Below are 18,674 nucleotides of genomic sequence, written 5' to 3'. Positions count from 1 at the left end.
AGAGTGAACGACAGAGTGAACGACAGAGTGAACGACAGAGTGAACGACAGAGTGAACGACAGAGTGAACGACAGAGTGAACGACAGAGTGAGCGACAGAGTGAGCGACAGAGTGAACGACAGAGTGAGCGACAGAGTGAACGACAGAGTGAGCGACAGAGTGAACGACAGAGTGAGCGACAGAGTGAGCGACAGAGTGAACGACAGAGTGAGCGACAGAGTGAACGACAGAGTGAACGACAGAGTGAACGACAGAGTGAGCGACAGAGTGAGCGACAGAGTGAACGACAGAGTGAACGACAGAGTGAACGACAGAGTGAGCGACAGAGTGAACGACAGAGTGAGCGACAGAGTGAACGACAGAGTGAACGACAGAGTGAGCGACAGAGTGAGCGACAGAGTGAGCGACAGAGTGAGCGACAGAGTGAGCGACAGAGTGAGCGACAGAGTGAGCGACAGAGTGAACGACAGAGTGAACGACAGAGTGAACGACAGAGTGAGCGACAGAGTGAACGACAGAGTGAACGACAGAGTGAGCGACAGAGTGAACGACAAAGTGAACGACAGAGTGAACGACAGAGTGAACGACAGAGTGAACAACAGAGTGAGCGACAGAGTGAGCGACAGAGTGAGCGACAGAGTGAGCGACAGAGTGAACAGAGTGAACAACAGAGTGAACAACAGAGTGAGCGACAGAGTGAGCGACAGAGTGAGCGACAGAGTGAGCGACAGAGTGAGCGACAGAGTGAACAACAGAGTGAGCGACAGAGTGAACAGAGTGAACAACAGAGTGAACAACAGAGTGAACGACAGAGTGAGCGACAGAGTGAGCGACAGAGTGAACAACATAGTGAACAACAGAGTGAGCGAAAGAGTGAACAACAGAGTGAACAACAGAGTGAACAACAGAGTGAACAACAGAGTGAGCGACAGAGTGAACAACAGAGTGAACAACAGAGTGAACAACAGAGTGAACAACAGAGTGAACAACAGAGTGAACAACAGAGTGAGCGACAGAGTGAACAACAGAGTGAGCGACAGAGTGAGCGACAGAGTGAACAACAGAGTGAACAGAGTGAACAACAGAGTGAACAACAGAGTGAGCGACAGAGTGAGCGACAGAGTGAGCGACAGAGTGAGCGACAGAGTGAGCGACAGAGTGAGCGACAGAGTGAACAACAGAGTGAGCGACAGAGTGAACAGAGTGAACAACAGAGTGAACAACAGAGTGAACAACAGAGTGAGCGACAGAGTGAGCGACAGAGTGAGCGACAGAGTGAACGACAGAGTGAGCGACAGAGTGAACAACAGAGTGAGCGACAGAGTGAACGACAGAGTGAGCGACAGAGTGAACAACAGAGTGAACGACAGAGTGAACGACAGAATGAACGACAGAGTGAGCGACAGAGTGAGCGACAGAGTGAGCGACAGAGTGAACGACAGAGTGAACGACAGAGTGAACGACAGAGTGAACGACAGAGTGAACGACAGAGTGAACGACAGAGTGAGCGACAGAGTGAACGACAGAGTGAACGACAGAGTGAGCGACAGAGTGAACGACAGAGTGAGCGACAGAGTGAACGACAGAGTGAACGACAGAGTGAGCGACAGAGTGAACGACAGAGTGAACGACAGAGTGAGCGACAGAGTGAACGACAGAGTGAACGACAGAGTGAACGACAGAGTGAACGACAGAGTGAACGACAGAGTGAACGACAGAGTGAGCGACAGAGTGAGCGACAGAGTGAACGACAGAGTGAGCGACAGAGTGAACGACAGAGTGAGCGACAGAGTGAACGACAGAGTGAACGACAGAGTGAGCGGCAGAGTGAGCGACAGAGTGAGCGACAGAGTGAACGACAGAGTGAACGACAGAGTGAACGACAGAGTGAGCGACAGAGTGAGCGACAGAGTGAACGACAGAGTGAACGACAGAGTGAACGACAGAGTGAGCGACAGAGTGAACGACAGAGTGAGCGACAGAGTGAACGACAGAATGAACAACAGAGTGAGCGACAGAGTGAGCGACAGAGTGAGCGACAGAGTGAGCGACAGAGTGAGCGACAGAGTGAACGACAGAGTGAACGACAGAGTGAACGACAGAGTGAACGACAGAGTGAGCGACAGAGTGAACGACAGAGTGAGCGACAGAGTGAACGACAAAGTGAACGACAGAGTGAACGACAGAGTGAACGACAGAGTGAACAACAGAGTGAGCGACAGAGTGAGCGACAGAGTGAGCGACAGAGTGAGCGACAGAGTGAACAGAGTGAACAACAGAGTGAACAACAGAGTGAGCGACAGAGTGAGCGACAGAGTGAGCGACAGAGTGAGCGACAGAGTGAACAACAGAGTGAGCGACAGAGTGAACAGAGTGAACAACAGAGTGAACAACAGAGTGAACAACAGAGTGAGCGACAGAGTGAGCGACAGAGTGAACAACAGAGTGAGCGACAGAGTGAACAACAGAGTGAGCGACAGAGTGAACAACAGAGTGAACAACAGAGTGAACAACAGAGTGAACAACAGAGTGAGCGACAGAGTGAACAACAGAGTGAACAACAGAGTGAACAACAGAGTGAACAACAGAGTGAACGACAGAGTGAACGACAGAGTGAACGACAGAGTGAACGACAGAGTGAACGACAGAGTGAACGACAGAGTGAGCGACAGAGTGAACAACAGAGTGAACAACAGAGTGAACAACAGAGTGAACAACAGAGTGAGCGAAAGAGTGAACAACAGAGTGAACAACAGAGTGAACAACAGAGTGAACAACAGAGTGAACGACAGAGTGAGCGACAGAGTGAACAACAGAGTGAACAACAGAGTGAACAACAGAGTGAACAACAGAGTGAGCGACAGAGTGAACAACAGAGTGAACAACAGAGTGAACAACAGAGTGAACAACAGAGTGAACGACAGAGTGAACGACAGAGTGAACGACAGAGTGAACAACAGAGTGAACAACAGAGTGAGCGACAGAGTGAGCGACAGAGTGAGCGACAGAGTGAACAACAGAGTGAGCGACAGAGTGAACAGAGTGAACAACAGAGTGAACAACAGAGTGAACAACAGAGTGAGCGACAGAGTGAACAACAGAGTGAAAAACAGAGTGAACGACAGAATGAACGACAGAGTGAGCGACAGAGTGAGCGACAGAGTGAGCGACAGAGTGAGCGACAGAGTGAACGACAGAGTGAACGACAGAGTGAACGACAGAGTGAACGACAGAGTGAGCGACAGAGTGAACGACAGAGTGAACGACAGAGTGAACGACAGAGTGAGCGACAGAGTGAACGACAGAGTGAGCGACAGAGTGAACGACAGAGTGAACGACAGAGTGAGCGACAGAGTGAACGACAGAGTGAACGACAGAGTGAACGACAGAGTGAACGACAGAGTGAACGACAGAGTGAACGACAGAGTGAACGACAGAGTGAACGACAGAGTGAACGACAGAGTGAGCGACAGAGTGAGCGACAGAGTGAACGACAGAGTGAGCGACAGAGTGAACGACAGAGTGAGCGACAGAGTGAACGACAGAGTGAGCGACAGAGTGAGCGACAGAGTGAACGACAGAGTGAGCGACAGAGTGAACGACAGAGTGAACGACAGAGTGAACGACAGAGTGAACGACAGAGTGAGCGACAGAGTGAGCGACAGAGTGAACGACAGAGTGAACGACAGAGTGAACGACAGAGTGAGCGACAGAGTGAACGACAGAGTGAGCGACAGAGTGAACGACAGAGTGAACGACAGAGTGAGCGACAGAGTGAGCGACAGAGTGAGCGACAGAGTGAGCGACAGAGTGAGCGACAGAGTGAGCGACAGAGTGAACGACAGAGTGAACGACAGAGTGAACGACAGAGTGAACGACAGAGTGAGCGACAGAGTGAACGACAGAGTGAACGACAGAGTGAGCGACAGAGTGAACGACAAAGTGAACGACAGAGTGAACGACAGAGTGAACGACAGAGTGAACAACAGAGTGAGCGACAGAGTGAGCGACAGAGTGAGCGACAGAGTGAGCGACAGAGTGAACAGAGTGAACAACAGAGTGAACAACAGAGTGAGCGACAGAGTGAGCGACAGAGTGAGCGACAGAGTGAGCGACAGAGTGAGCGACAGAGTGAACAACAGAGTGAGCGACAGAGTGAACAGAGTGAACAACAGAGTGAACAACAGAGTGAACGACAGAGTGAGCGACAGAGTGAGCGACAGAGTGAACAACATAGTGAACAACAGAGTGAGCGAAAGAGTGAACAACAGAGTGAACAACAGAGTGAACAACAGAGTGAACAACAGAGTGAACAACAGAGTGAGCGACAGAGTGAACAACAGAGTGAACAACAGAGTGAACAACAGAGTGAACAACAGAGTGAACAACAGAGTGAACAACAGAGTGAGCGACAGAGTGAACAACAGAGTGAGCGACAGAGTGAGCGACAGAGTGAACAACAGAGTGAACAGAGTGAACAACAGAGTGAACAACAGAGTGAGCGACAGAGTGAGCGACAGAGTGAGCGACAGAGTGAGCGACAGAGTGAGCGACAGAGTGAGCGACAGAGTGAACAACAGAGTGAGCGACAGAGTGAACAGAGTGAACAACAGAGTGAACAACAGAGTGAACAACAGAGTGAGCGACAGAGTGAGCGACAGAGTGAGCGACAGAGTGAACGACAGAGTGAGCGACAGAGTGAACAACAGAGTGAGCGACAGAGTGAACGACAGAGTGAGCGACAGAGTGAACGACAGAGTGAACGACAGAGTGAACGACAGAATGAACGACAGAGTGAGCGACAGAGTGAGCGACAGAGTGAGCGACAGAGTGAACGACAGAGTGAACGACAGAGTGAACGACAGAGTGAACGACAGAGTGAACGACAGAGTGAACGACAGAGTGAACGACAGAGTGAGCGACAGAGTGAACGACAGAGTGAACGACAGAGTGAGCGACAGAGTGAACGACAGAGTGAGCGACAGAGTGAACGACAGAGTGAACGACAGAGTGAGCGACAGAGTGAACGACAGAGTGAACGACAGAGTGAACGACAGAGTGAACGACAGAGTGAACGACAGAGTGAACGACAGAGTGAGCGACAGAGTGAGCGACAGAGTGAACGACAGAGTGAACGACAGAGTGAGCGACAGAGTGAACGACAGAGTGAGCGACAGAGTGAACGACAGAGTGAACGACAGAGTGAGCGGCAGAGTGAGCGACAGAGTGAGCGACAGAGTGAACGACAGAGTGAACGACAGAGTGAACGACAGAGTGAGCGACAGAGTGAGCGACAGAGTGAACGACAGAGTGAACGACAGAGTGAACGACAGAGTGAGCGACAGAGTGAACGACAGAGTGAGCGACAGAGTGAACGACAGAATGAACAACAGAGTGAGCGACAGAGTGAGCGACAGAGTGAGCGACAGAGTGAGCGACAGAGTGAGCGACAGAGTGAACGACAGAGTGAACGACAGAGTGAACGACAGAGTGAACGACAGAGTGAGCGACAGAGTGAACGACAGAGTGAGCGACAGAGTGAACGACAAAGTGAACGACAGAGTGAACGACAGAGTGAACAACAGAGTGAGCGACAGAGTGAGCGACAGAGTGAGCGACAGAGTGAGCGACAGAGTGAACAGAGTGAACAACAGAGTGAACAACAGAGTGAGCGACAGAGTGAGCGACAGAGTGAGCGACAGAGTGAGCGACAGAGTGAACAACAGAGTGAGCGACAGAGTGAACAGAGTGAACAACAGAGTGAACAACAGAGTGAACAACAGAGTGAGCGACAGAGTGAGCGACAGAGTGAACAACAGAGTGAGCGACAGAGTGAACAACAGAGTGAGCGACAGAGTGAACAACAGAGTGAACAACAGAGTGAACAACAGAGTGAACAACAGAGTGAGCGACAGAGTGAACAACAGAGTGAACAACAGAGTGAACAACAGAGTGAACAACAGAGTGAACGACAGAGTGAACGACAGAGTGAACGACAGAGTGAACGACAGAGTGAACGACAGAGTGAGCGACAGAGTGAACAACAGAGTGAACAACAGAGTGAACAACAGAGTGAACAACAGAGTGAACAACAGAGTGAGCGAAAGAGTGAACAACAGAGTGAACAACAGAGTGAACAACAGAGTGAACAACAGAGTGAACGACAGAGTGAGCGACAGAGTGAACAACAGAGTGAAAAACAGAGTGAACGACAGAATGAACGACAGAGTGAGCGACAGAGTGAGCGACAGAGTGAGCGACAGAGTGAGCGACAGAGTGAACGACAGAGTGAACGACAGAGTGAACGACAGAGTGAACGACAGAGTGAGCGACAGAGTGAACGACAGAGTGAACGACAGAGTGAACGACAGAGTGAGCGACAGAGTGAACGACAGAGTGAGCGACAGAGTGAACGACAGAGTGAACGACAGAGTGAGCGACAGAGTGAACGACAGAGTGAACGACAGAGTGAACGACAGAGTGAACGACAGAGTGAACGACAGAGTGAACGACAGAGTGAACGACAGAGTGAACGACAGAGTGAACGACAGAGTGAGCGACAGAGTGAGCGACAGAGTGAACGACAGAGTGAGCGACAGAGTGAACGACAGAGTGAGCGACAGAGTGAACGACAGAGTGAGCGACAGAGTGAGCGACAGAGTGAACGACAGAGTGAGCGACAGAGTGAACGACAGAGTGAACGACAGAGTGAACGACAGAGTGAGCGACAGAGTGAGCGACAGAGTGAACGACAGAGTGAACGACAGAGTGAACGACAGAGTGAGCGACAGAGTGAACGACAGAGTGAGCGACAGAGTGAACGACAGAGTGAACGACAGAGTGAGCGACAGAGTGAGCGACAGAGTGAGCGACAGAGTGAGCGACAGAGTGAGCGACAGAGTGAGCGACAGAGTGAACGACAGAGTGAACGACAGAGTGAACGACAGAGTGAACGACAGAGTGAGCGACAGAGTGAACGACAGAGTGAACGACAGAGTGAGCGACAGAGTGAACGACAAAGTGAACGACAGAGTGAACGACAGAGTGAACGACAGAGTGAACAACAGAGTGAGCGACAGAGTGAGCGACAGAGTGAGCGACAGAGTGAGCGACAGAGTGAACAGAGTGAACAACAGAGTGAACAACAGAGTGAGCGACAGAGTGAGCGACAGAGTGAGCGACAGAGTGAGCGACAGAGTGAGCGACAGAGTGAACAACAGAGTGAGCGACAGAGTGAACAGAGTGAACAACAGAGTGAACAACAGAGTGAACGACAGAGTGAGCGACAGAGTGAGCGACAGAGTGAACAACAGAGTGAGCGACAGAGTGAACAACAGAGTGAGCGACAGAGTGAACAACAGAGTGAACAACAGAGTGAACAACAGAGTGAACGACAGAGTGAGCGACAGAGTGAACAACAGAGTGAAAGACAGAGTGAACGACAGAATGAACGACAGAGTGAGCGACAGAGTGAGCGACAGAGTGAGCGACAGAGTGAGCGACAGAGTGAACGACAGAGTGAACGACAGAGTGAACGACAGAGTGAACGACAGAGTGAGCGACAGAGTGAACGACAGAGTGAACGACAGAGTGAACGACAGAGTGAGCGACAGAGTGAACGACAGAGTGAGCGACAGAGTGAGCGACAGAGTGAGCGACAGAGTGAGCGACAGAGTGAACGACAGAGTGAACGACAGAGTGAGCGACAGAGTGAACGACAGAGTGAACGACAGAGTGAACGACAGAGTGAGCGACAGAGTGAACGACAGAGTGAGCGACAGAGTGAACGACAGAGTGAACGACAGAGTGAGCGACAGAGTGAGCGACAGAGTGAACGACAGAGTGAGCGACAGAGTGAACGACAGAGTGAACGACAGAGTGAACGACAGAGTGAACGACAGAGTGAACGACAGAGTGAGCGACAGAGTGAGCGACAGAGTGAACGACAGAGTGAGCGACAGAGTGAACGACAGAGTGAGCGACAGAGTGAACGACAGAGTGAACGACAGAGTGAGCGACAGAGTGAACGACAGAGTGAGCGACAGAGTGAACGACAGAGTGAACGACAGAGTGAACGACAGAGTGAACGACAGAGTGAGCGACAGAGTGAGCGACAGAGTGAACGACAGAGTGAGCGACAGAGTGAGCGACAGAGTGAACGACAGAGTGAACGACAGAGTGAACGACAGAGTGAGCGACAGAGTGAACGACAGAGTGAGCGACAGAGTGAACGACAGAGTGAGCGACAGAGTGAGCGACAGAGTGAGCGACAGAGTGAGCGACAGAGTGAACGACAGAGTGAACGACAGAGTGAGCGACAGAGTGAACGACAGAGTGAACGACAGAGTGAACGACAGAGTGAACGACAGAGTGAGCGACAGAGTGAACGACAGAGTGAACGACAGAGTGAGCGACAGAGTGAACGACAGAGTGAACGACAGAGTGAACGACAGAGTGAACAACAGAGTGAGCGACAGAGTGAGCGACAGAGTGAGCGACAGAGTGAGCGACAGAGTGAACAGAGTGAACAACAGAGTGAACAACAGAGTGAGCGACAGAGTGAGCGACAGAGTGAGCGACAGAGTGAGCGACAGAGTGAACAACAGAGTGAGCGACAGAGTGAACAGAGTGAACAACAGAGTGAACAACAGAGTGAACAACAGAGTGAGCGACAGAGTGAGCGACAGAGTGAACAACAGAGTGAGCGACAGAGTGAACAACAGAGTGAGCGACAGAGTGAACAACAGAGTGAACAACAGAGTGAACAACAGAGTGAACAACAGAGTGAACAACAGAGTGAACGACAGAGTGAGCGACAGAGTGAACAACAGAGTGAACAACAGAGTGAACAACAGAGTGAACAACAGAGTGAACGACAGAGTGAACGACAGAGTGAACGACAGAGTGAACGACAGAGTGAACAACAGAGTGAACAACAGAGTGAGCGACAGAGTGAACAACAGAGTGAACAACAGAGTGAACAACAGAGTGAACAACAGAGTGAACAACAGAGTGAGCGAAAGAGTGAACAACAGAGTGAACAACAGAGTGAACAACAGAGTGAACAACAGAGTGAACGACAGAGTGAGCGACAGAGTGAACAACAGAGTGAACAACAGAGTGAACAACAGAGTGAACAACAGAGTGAGCGACAGAGTGAACAACAGAGTGAACAACAGAGTGAACGACAGAGTGAACGACAGAGTGAACGACAGAGTGAACGACAGAGTGAACGACAGAGTGAACAACAGAGTGAACAACAGAGTGAGCGACAGAGTGAACAACAGAGTGAACAACAGAGTGAACAACAGAGTGAACAACAGAGTGAACAACAGAGTGAGCGAAAGAGTGAACAACAGAGTGAACAACAGAGTGAACAACAGAGTGAACAACAGAGTGAACAACAGAGTGAACAACAGAGTGAGCGACAGAGTGAACAACAGAGTGAACAACAGAGTGAACAACAGAGTGAACAACAGAGTGAACAACAGAGTGAGCGACAGAGTGAACAACAGAGTGAACAACAGAGTGAACAACAGAGTGAACAACAGAGTGAACGACAGAGTGAGCGACAGAGTGAACAACAGAGTGAACAACAGAGTGAACAACAGAGTGAACAACAGAGTGAACGACAGAGTGAACGACAGAGTGAACGACAGAGTGAACAACAGAGTGAACAACAGAGTGAGCGACAGAGTGAACAACAGAGTGAACAACAGAGTGAACAACAGAGTGAACAACAGAGTGAACAACAGAGTGAGCGAAAGAGTGAACAAGAGAGTGAACAACAGATTGAACAACAGAGTGAACAACAGAGTGAACAACAGAGTGAGCGACAGAGTGAACAACAGAGTGAACAACAGAGTGAACAACAGAGTGAACAACAGAGTGAACAACAGAGTGAGCGACAGAGTGAACAACAGAGTGAACAACAGAGTGAACAACAGAGTGAACAACAGAGTGAGCGACAGAGTGAACAACAGAGTGAACAACAGAGTGAACAACAGAGTGAACAACAGAGTGAGCGACAGAGTGAACAACAGAGTGAACAACAGAGTGAACAACAGAGTGAGCGACAGAGTGAACAACAGAGTGAACAACAGAGTGAACAACAGAGTGAACAACAGAGTGAACAACAGAGTGAGCGACAGAGTGAACAACAGAGTGAACAACAGAGTGAACAACAGAGTGAACGACAGAGTGAACGACAGAGTGAACGACAGAGTGAACGACAGAGTGAACAACAGAGTGAACAACAGAGTGAGCGACAGAGTGAACAACAGAGTGAACAACAGAGTGAACAACAGAGTGAGCGACAGAGTGAACAACAGAGTGAACAACAGAGTGAACAACAGAGTGAACAACAGAGTGAACGACAGAGTGAACGACAGAGTGAACGACAGAGTGAACAACAGAGTGAACAACAGAGTGAACAACAGAGTGAACAACAGAGTGAACAACAGAGTGAACAACAGAGTGAGCGAAAGAGTGAACAACAGAGTGAGCGAAAGAGTGAACAACAGAGTGAACAACAGAGTGAACAACAGAGTGAACAACAGAGTGAACAACAGAGTGAACAACAGAGTGAGCGAAAGAGTGAACAACAGAGTGAGCGAAAGAGTGAACAACAGAGTGAACAACAGAGTGAACAACAGAGTGAACAACAGAGTGAACAACAGAGTGAGCGACAGAGTGAACGACAGAGTGAACAACAGAGTGAACAACAGAGTGAACAACAGAGTGAACGACAGAGTGAGCGACAGAGTGAACAACAGAGTGAACAACAGAGTGAACAACAGAGTGAACAACAGAGTGAACGACAGAGTGAACAACAGAGTGAACAACAGAGTGAACAACAGAGTGAACAACAGAGTGAGCGACAGAGTGAACAACAGAGTGAACAACAGAGTGAACAACAGAGTGAACAACAGAGTGAGCAAAAGAGTGAACAACAGAGTGAACAACAGAGTGAACAACAGAGTGAACAACAGAGTGAGCGACAGAGTGAACAACAGAGTGAACAACAGAGTGAACAACAGAGTGAACAACAGAGTGAACAACAGAGTGAGCGACAGAGTGAACAACAGAGTGAGCGACAGAGTGAGCGACAGAGTGAACAACAGAGTGAACAACAGAGTGAACAACAGAGTGAGCGACAGAGTGAGCGACAGAGTGAACAACAGAGTGAGCGACAGAGTGAACGACAGAGTGAGCGACAGAGTGAACAACAGAGTGAACAACAGAGTGAACAACAGAGTGAACAACAGAGTGAACAACAGAGTGAGCGAAAGAGTGAACAACAGAGTGAACAACAGAGTGAACAACAGAGTGAACAACAGAGTGAACAACAGAGTGAGCGACAGAGTGAACAACAGAGTGAACAACAGAGTGAACAACAGAGTGAGCGACAGAGTGAACAACAGAGTGAGCGACAGAGTGAGCGACAGAGTGAGCGACAGAGTGAACAACAGAGTGAACGACAGAGTGAACGACAGAGTGAACGACAGAGTGAACGACAGAGTGAGCGACAGAGTGAGCGACAGAGTGAACGACAGAGTGAGCGACAGAGTGAACGACAGAGTGAGCGACAGAGTGAACGACAGAGTGAACGACAGAGTGAGCGACAGAGTGAACGACAGAGTGAGCGACAGAGTGAACGACAGAGTGAGCGACAGAGTGAACGACAGAGTGAACGACAGAGTGAACGACAGAGTGAACGACAGAGTGAACGACAGAGTGAGCGACAGAGTGAACGACAGAGTGAACGACAGAGTGAGCGACAGAGTGAACGACAGAGTGAACGACAGAGTGAGCGACAGAGTGAGCGACAGAGTGAGCGACAGAGTGAGCGACAGAGTGAACGACAGAGTGAGCGACAGAGTGAACGACAGAGTGAACGACAGAGTGAACGACAGAGTGAACGACAGAGTGAACGACAGAGTGAGCGACAGAGTGAGCGACAGAGTGAACGACAGAGTGAGCGACAGAGTGAACGACAGAGTGAGCGACAGAGTGAACGACAGAGTGAACGACAGAGTGAGCGACAGAGTGAACGACAGAGTGAGCGACAGAGTGAACGACAGAGTGAGCGACAGAGTGAACGACAGAGTGAACGACAGAGTGAACGACAGAGTGAACGACAGAGTGAGCGACAGAGTGAGCGACAGAGTGAACGACAGAGTGAACGACAGAGTGAGCGACAGAGTGAGCGACAGAGTGAACGACAGAGTGAGCGACAGAGTGAACGACAGAGTGAACGACAGAGTGAGCGACAGAGTGAGCGACAGAGTGAGCGACAGAGTGAGCGACAGAGTGAACGACAGAGTGAACGACAGAGTGAACGACAGAGTGAGCGACAGAGTGAACGACAGAGTGAACGACAGAGTGAACGACAGAGTGAACGACAGAGTGAACGACAGAGTGAGCGACAGAGTGAACGACAGAGTGAACGACAGAGTGAACGACAGAGTGAACGACAGAGTGAACGACAGAGTGAGCGACAGAGTGAGCGACAGAGTGAGCGACAGAGTGAGCGACAGAGTGAACAGAGTGAACAACAGAGTGAACAACAGAGTGAGCGACAGAGTGAGCGACAGAGTGAGCGACAGAGTGAGCGACAGAGTGAGCGACAGAGTGAACAACAGAGTGAGCGACAGAGTGAACAGAGTGAACAACAGAGTGAACAACAGAGTGAACAACAGAGTGAGCGACAGAGTGAGCGACAGAGTGAACAACAGAGTGAGCGACAGAGTGAACAACAGAGTGAGCGACAGAGTGAACAACAGAGTGAACAACAGAGTGAACAACAGAGTGAACAACAGAGTGAACAACAGAGTGAACAACAGAGTGAGCGACAGAGTGAACAACAGAGTGAACAACAGAGTGAACAACAGAGTGAACAACAGAGTGAACGACAGAGTGAACGACAGAGTGAACGACAGAGTGAACGACAGAGTGAACAGAGTGAACAACAGAGTGAACAACAGAGTGAGCGACAGAGTGAGCGACAGAGTGAGCGACAGAGTGAACAACAGAGTGAACAACAGAGTGAACAACAGAGTGAACAACAGAGTGAGCGACAGAGTGAACAACAGAGTGAACAACAGAGTGAACAACAGAGTGAGCGACAGAGTGAACAACAGAGTGAACAACAGAGTGAACAACAGAGTGAACAACAGAGTGAGCGACAGAGTGAACAACAGAGTGAACAACAGAGTGAACAACAGAGTGAACGACAGAGTGAACGACAGAGTGAACGACAGAGTGAACGACAGAGTGAACAACAGAGTGAACAACAGAGTGAGCGACAGAGTGAACAACAGAGTGAACAACAGAGTGAACAACAGAGTGAGCGACAGAGTGAACAACAGAGTGAACAACAGAGTGAACAACAGAGTGAACAACAGAGTGAACGACAGAGTGAACGACAGAGTGAACGACAGAGTGAACAACAGAGTGAACAACAGATTGAACAACAGAGTGAACGACAGAGTGAGCAAAAGAGTGAACAACAGAGTGAACAACAGAGTGAACAACAGAGTGAACAACAGAGTGAGCGACAGAGTGAACAACAGAGTGAACAACAGAGTGAACAACAGAGTGAACAACAGAGTGAACAACAGAGTGAGCGACAGAGTGAATAACAGAGTGAGCGACAGAGTGAGCGACAGAGTGAACAACAGAGTGAACAACAGAGTGAACAACAGAGTGAGCGACAGAGTGAGCGACAGAGTGAACAACAGAGTGAGCGACAGAGTGAACGACAGAGTGAGCGACAGAGTGAACAACAGAGTGAACAACAGAGTGAACAACAGAGTGAGCGACAGAGTGAACAAGAGTGAACAACAGAGTGAACAACAGAGTGAACAACAGAGTGAACAACAGAGTGAGCGACAGAGTGAACAACAGAGTGAACAACAGAGTGAGCGACAGAGTGAACGACAGAGTGAGCGACAGAGTGAACGACAGAGTGAGCGACAGAGTGAACGACAGAGTGAACGACAGAGTGAACGACAGAGTGAACGACAGAGTGAGCGACAGAGTGAACGACAGAGTGAGCGACAGAGTGAGCGACAGAGTGAACAACAGAGTGAACAACAGAGTGAGCGACAGAGTGAGCGACAGAGTGAACAACAGAGTGAACAACAGAGTGAACGACAGAGTGAACGACAGAGTGAGCGACAGTGAACGACAGAGTGAGCGACAGAGTGAGCGACAGAGTGAGCGACAGAGTGAACGACAGAGTGAGCGACAGAGTGAGCGACAGAGTGAACAACAGAGTGAACAACAGAGTGAGCGACAGAGTGAACAGAGTGAACAACAGAGTGAACAACAGAGTGAGCGACAGAGTGAGCGACAGAGTGAGCGACAGAGTGAGCGACAGAGTGAACAACAGAGTGAGCGACAGAGTGAACAACAGAGTGAGCGACAGAGTGAACAACAGAGTGAGCGACAGAGTGAACAACAGAGTGAACAACAGAGTGAACGACAGAATGAACGACAGAGTGAGCGACAGAGTGAGCGACAGAGTGAGCGACAGAGTGAGCGACAGAGTGAACGACAGAGTGAACGACAGAGTGAACGACAGAGTGAGCGACAGAGTGAACGACAGAGTGAACGACAGAGTGAACGACAGAGTGAACGACAGAGTGAACGACAGAGTGAGCGACAGAGTGAACGACAGAGTGAACGACAGAGTGAGCGACAGAGTGAACGACAGAGTGAACGACAGAGTGAACGACAGAGTGAGCGACAGAGTGAACGACAGAGTGAGCGACAGAGTGAGCGACAGAGTGAACGACAGAGTGAACGACAGAGTGAACGACAGAGTGAGCGACAGAGTGAACGACAGAGTGAACGACAGAGTGAACGACAGAGTGAACGACAGAGTGAACGACAGAGTGAACGACAGAGTGAGCGACAGAGTGAACGACAGAGTGAACGACAGAGTGAGCGACAGAGTGAACGACAGAGTGAGCGACAGAGTGAACGACAGAGTGAGCGACAGAGTGAACGACAGAGTGAGCGACAGAGTGAACGACAGAGTGAACGACAGAGTGAACGACAGAGTGAACGACAGAGTGAGCGACAGAGTGAACGACAGAGTGAGCGACAGAGTGAGCGACAGAGTGAACAACAGAGTGAACAACAGAGTGAGCGACAGAGTGAGCGACAGAGTGAACAACAGAGTGAACAACAGAGTGAACGACAGAGTGAACGACAGAGTGAGCGACAGTGAACGACAGAGTGAGCGACAGAGTGAGCGACAGAGTGAGCGACAGAGTGAACGACAGAGTGAGCGACAGAGTGAGCGACAGAGTGAACAACAGAGTGAACAACAGAGTGAGCGACAGAGTGAACAGAGTGAACAACAGAGTGAACAACAGAGTGAGCGACAGAGTGAGCGACAGAGTGAGCGACAGAGTGAACAACAGAGTGAGCGACAGAGTGAACAACAGAGTGAGCGACAGAGTGAACAACAGAGTGAGCGACAGAGTGAACGACAGAGTGAACAACAGAGTGAACGACAGAATGAACGACAGAGTGAGCGACAGAGTGAGCGACAGAGTGAGCGACAGAGTGAGCGACAGAGTGAACGACAGAGTGAACGACAGAGTGAACGACAGAGTGAGCGACAGAGTGAACGACAGAGTGAACGACAGAGTGAACGACAGAGTGAACGACAGAGTGAACGACAGAGTGAGCGACAGAGTGAACGACAGAGTGAACGACAGAGTGAGCGACAGAGTGAACGACAGAGTGAACGACAGAGTGAGCGACAGAGTGAACGACAGAGTGAGCGACAGAGTGAACGACAGAGTGAGCGACAGAGTGAACGACAGAGTGAGCGACAGAGTGAACGACAGAGTGAACGACAGAGTGAACGACAGAGTGAACGACAGAGTGAACGACAGAGTGAACGACAGAGTGAACGACAGAGTGAGCGACAGAGTGAACGACAGAGTGAGCGACAGAGTGAACGACAGAGTGAACGACAGAGTGAACGACAGAGTGAACGACAGAGTGAACGACAGAGTGAACGACAGAGTGAGCGACAGAGTGAGCGACAGAGTGAACGACAGAGTGAACGACAGAGTGAACGACAGAGTGAGCGACAGAGTGAACGACAGAGTGAGCGACAGAGTGAACGACAGAGTGAACGACAGAGTGAGCGACAGAGTGAGCGACAGAGTGAGCGACAGAGTGAGCGACAGAGTGAACGACAGAGTGAACGACAGAGTGAACGACAGAGTGAACGACAGAGTGAACGACAGAGTGAACGACAGAGTGAACGACAGAGTGAGCGACAGAGTGAACGACAGAGTGAACGACAGAGTGAGCGACAGAGTGAACGACAGAGTGAACGACAGAGTGAACGACAGAGTGAACGACAGAGTGAACAACAGAGTGAGCGACAGAGTGAGCGACAGAGTGAGCGACAGAGTGAGCGACAGAGTGAACAGAGTGAACAACAGAGTGAACAACAGAGTGAGCGACAGAGTGAGCGACAGAGTGAGCGACAGAGTGAGCGACAGAGTGAACAACAGAGTGAGCGACAGAGTGAACAGAGTGAACAACAGAGTGAACAACAGAGTGAACAACAGAGTGAGCGACAGAGTGAGCGACAGAGTGAACGACAGAGTGAACGACAGAGTGAACGACAGAGTGAACAACAGAGTGAGCGACAGAGTGAGCGACAGAGTGAGCGACAGAGTGAGCGACAGAGTGAACAGAGTGAACAACAGAGTGAACAACAGAGTGAGCGACAGAGTGAGCGACAGAGTGAGCGACAGAGTGAGCGACAGAGTGAACAACAGAGTGAGCGACAGAGTGAACAACAGAGTGAACAACAGAGTGAACAACAGAGTGAGCGACAGAGTGAGCGACAGAGTGAACAACAGAGTGAGCGACAGAGTGAACAACAGAGTGAGCGACAGAGTGAACAACAGAGTGAACAACAGAGTGAACAACAGAGTGAACAACAGAGTGAACAACAGAGTGAGCGACAGAGTGAACAACAGAGTGAACAACAGAGTGAACAACAGAGTGAACGACAGAGTGAACGACAGAGTGAACGACAGAGTGAACGACAGAGTGAACAGAGTGAACAACAGAGTGAACAACAGAGTGAGCGACAGAGTGAGCGACAGAGTGAGCGACAGAGTGAACAACAGAGTGAACAACAGAGTGAACAACAGAGTGAACAACAGAGTGAACAACAGAGTGAGCGACAGAGTGAACAACAGAGTGAACAACAGAGTGAACAACAGAGTGAGCGACAGAGTGAACAACAGAGTGAACAACAGAGTGAACAACAGAGTGAACAACAGAGTGAACAACAGAGTGAGCGACAGAGTGAACAACAGAGTGAACAACAGAGTGAACAACAGAGTGAACGACAGAGTGAACGACAGAGTGAACGACAGAGTGAACAACAGAGTGAACAACAGAGTGAGCGACAGAGTGAACAACAGAGTGAACAACAGAGTGAACAACAGAGTGAGCGACAGAGTGAACAACAGAGTGAACAACAGAGTGAACAACAGAGTGAACAACAGAGTGAACGACAGAGTGAACGACAGAGTGAACGACAGAGTGAACGACAGAGTGAACAACAGAGTGAACAACAGATTGAACAACAGAGTGAACAACAGAGTGAGCAAAAGAGTGAACAACAGAGTGAACAACAGAGTGAACAACAGAGTGAACAACAGAGTGAGCGACAGAGTGAACAACAGAGTGAACAACAGAGTGAACAACAGAGTGAACAACAGAGTGAACAACAGAGTGAGCGACAGAGTGAACGACAGAGTGAGCGACAGAGTGAGCGACAGAGTGAGCGACAGAGTGAGCGACAGAGTGAGCGACAGAGTGAACAACAGAGTGAACAACAGAGTGAGCGACAGAGTGAACAGAGTGAACAACAGAGTGAACAACAGAGTGAGCGACAGAGTGAGCGACAGAGTGAGCGACAGAGTGAACGACAGAGTGAACAACAGAGTGAGCGACAGAGTGAGCGACAGAGTGAGCGACAGAGTGAGCGACAGAGTGAACAGAGTGAACAACAGAGTGAACAACAGAGTGAGCGACAGAGTGAGCGACAGAGTGAGCGACAGAGTGAGCGACAGAGTGAACAACAGAGTGAGCGACAGAGTGAACAGAGTGAACAACAGAGTGAACAACAGAGTGAACAACAGAGTGAGCGACAGAGTGAGCGACAGAGTGAACAACAGAGTGAGCGACAGAGTGAACAACAGAGTGAGCGACAGAGTGAGCGACAGAGTGAACAACAGAGTGAACAACAGAGTGAGCGACAGAGTGAACAACAGAGTGAGCGACAGAGTGAACAACAGAGTGAGCGACAGAGTGAACAACAGAGTGAGCGACAGAGTGAACAACAGAGTGAGCGACAGAGTGAGCGACAGAGTGAACAACAGAGTGAACAACAGAGTGAACAACAGAGTGAGCGACAGAGTGAGCGACAGAGTGAACAACAGAGTGAACAACAGAGTGAACAACAGAGTGAACAACAGAGTGAGCGACAGAATTGCACTGAAAGTAAAGCCAGTGAAAAAGGCTTTAGCCAATCAGAGCACTGCTTTTGTCCCTCACTTCCAGGTTGAGACCGCGATGCAGCGCCGCACAGAGACAGCGATGCAGCGCCGCACAGAGGC

This window comes from Eucyclogobius newberryi, unplaced genomic scaffold (assembly GCF_026437365.1).
Source record: "Eucyclogobius newberryi isolate DKJ021-1_F unplaced genomic scaffold, fEucNew1.0.hap1 SCAF_18, whole genome shotgun sequence".
In the NCBI taxonomy this organism is placed as follows: Eukaryota; Metazoa; Chordata; class Actinopteri; order Gobiiformes; family Gobiidae; genus Eucyclogobius; species Eucyclogobius newberryi.
Note: the sequence above shows the minus strand (reverse complement) of the source record.